This window comes from Schistocerca cancellata, chromosome 5 (assembly GCF_023864275.1).
Source record: "Schistocerca cancellata isolate TAMUIC-IGC-003103 chromosome 5, iqSchCanc2.1, whole genome shotgun sequence".
NCBI lineage: Eukaryota > Metazoa > Arthropoda > Insecta > Orthoptera > Acrididae > Schistocerca > Schistocerca cancellata.
Genome location: NC_064630.1, coordinates 216,422,297 through 216,424,152, shown reverse-complemented (window position 1 = coordinate 216,424,152; position 1,856 = coordinate 216,422,297). Strand labels below are relative to the sequence as shown.

Here is a 1,856-nt window from a genome sequence, read left to right as displayed (position 1 = left end):
TGTGTTACGACGTAATTATTTTACACAAAAAAATTTAAGATAGATCTTCCTCATCAGATCGGAACCACTCGTACGCGAATGTACGTACCCTCTGAATGTGTCCAGTCAGTCGTGCGCATTGTTCTAAAGCTTTTCTGTTAGTATTCTGTGGATTGCATCTACGCAATTAATTTTTGTTTATGCCGCAAATCGCACTTCACGCGAAGTATTTATTACGCAAGTTTCAGGCTCCATTTAATGTCAAAAAATTCGGAAGAACGGCTGACTAAGCAAACCGCTACAATAATTTCATATCTCTACAACTACAATAACAAAAAACAATAACAAAAATCAAAAACAATAACAGAGAGGGTACGTTACAACTGCCACCAGTTGAAGATGACAGTGAAGATGCTAAATGTGTGCTACTGCTAAAGACTGAATACCATTCCTCATTCTATGAATGCTGTAATTTATGACTGCAATTATCTGTCAGCTTGAAACTTCCTGGCAGATTAAAACTGTGTGCCGGACCGAGACTCGAACTCGGGACCTTTGCCTTTTGCGGGCAAGTGCTCTACCAACTGAGCTACCCAAGCACGACTCACGCCCCGTCCTCACAGCTTTACTTCCGCCAGTACCTCGCCTCCTACCTTCCAAACTTTACAGAAGCTCTCCTGCGAACCTTGCAGAATTAGCACTCCTGAAAGAAAGGATATTGCGGAGACATGGCTTAGCCACAGCCTGGGGGATGTTTCCAGAATGAGATTTTCACTCTGCTGCGGAGTGTGAGCTGATATGAAACTTCCTGGCAGATTAAAACTGTGTGCCCGACCGAGACTCGAACTCGGGACCTTTGCCTTTCGCGGGCAAGTGCTCTACCAACTGAGCTACCCAAGCACGACTCACGCCCCGTCCTCACAGCTTTACTTCTGGCAAGGGTCCCGAGTTCGAGTCTCGGTCCGGCATACAGTTTTAATCTGCCAGGAAGTTTCATATCAGCGCACACTCAGCTGCAGAGTGAAAATCTCATTCTAGAAGCATCTGTCAGCTTATTTACGTCATTTCATTGTAAGCTAGCCATTTTTGTTACTGTTTTTGTGGAATAAAAAAAAAAAAAAAGGTTATTAGACACACTGCTCCAGTTTCGGATTGGGGAACGATTGGGAAAGTGAGCTCCGCCACGCTACACACCCGCGCAGAGAGACACAAGAGGTCGCTGATGAACACCACGTTCTACGCTACGTCAGCCAGGCAGAGGTCGAGCCTTTCATACGAACTATCCAGGAAAACATGAAGCTGGTTGATCGAATGGAACAGGGATTTGAATCACTGTCTTTACCCCGTCCCCTTCCTGAATACGAGTTTAGGGTATCTACTGGTGAGAAACTTTAGAAAATGCTATGAAGATGCATCTTCAACAGTGTTCCAGTCTTTGGGAACGTATTAAATGAAATTTACGGGCATAACGAAAATCATGATAAAAAAAAGGTAGCATGTGTGATAGCTGTGCTTGACGTCTAATATCAGGCTGAAGACGTTTCAGACCCTACGCAATAGAAATACACGCATTATATCAAGAAAATTTGAAAATCCTATCTTCGGTTAACAAAGTTCATAGCTAAGTTTATTTATTTATTTATTTTCATCATTGTTTAAGAGGCGAATTACCTGACCTGAGGGCCGTCTCTTCACAACCTGTTTTACATCCCGTTCAAAGGCACTCTGACCGCAGCATTGAACCCCGGTGCCGACTTTTCTGCTTCAGTCTGGATGCCGTGCTCCGTGAACAGCCCAGTGTCTGTCATACTTACACACAGAGCGACGCCTAGATAAAACCTGTGAAAGTCACTCTTTGCCAAACAGAGGAATTACAT

The 1,856-nt window shown here is 43.9% G+C and overlaps 1 non-coding gene across 1 annotated transcript; it reads right to left on the bottom strand.

The window, feature by feature from the left end:
- Window positions 1-504: 504 nt before the first annotated feature.
- Trnal-caa (transfer RNA leucine (anticodon CAA)) lies at window positions 505-579 on the bottom strand. The gene has a single exon. It is a non-coding gene; the product is annotated as a tRNA-Leu (tRNA).
- Between the last annotated feature and the right edge of the window lie 1,277 nt (window positions 580-1,856).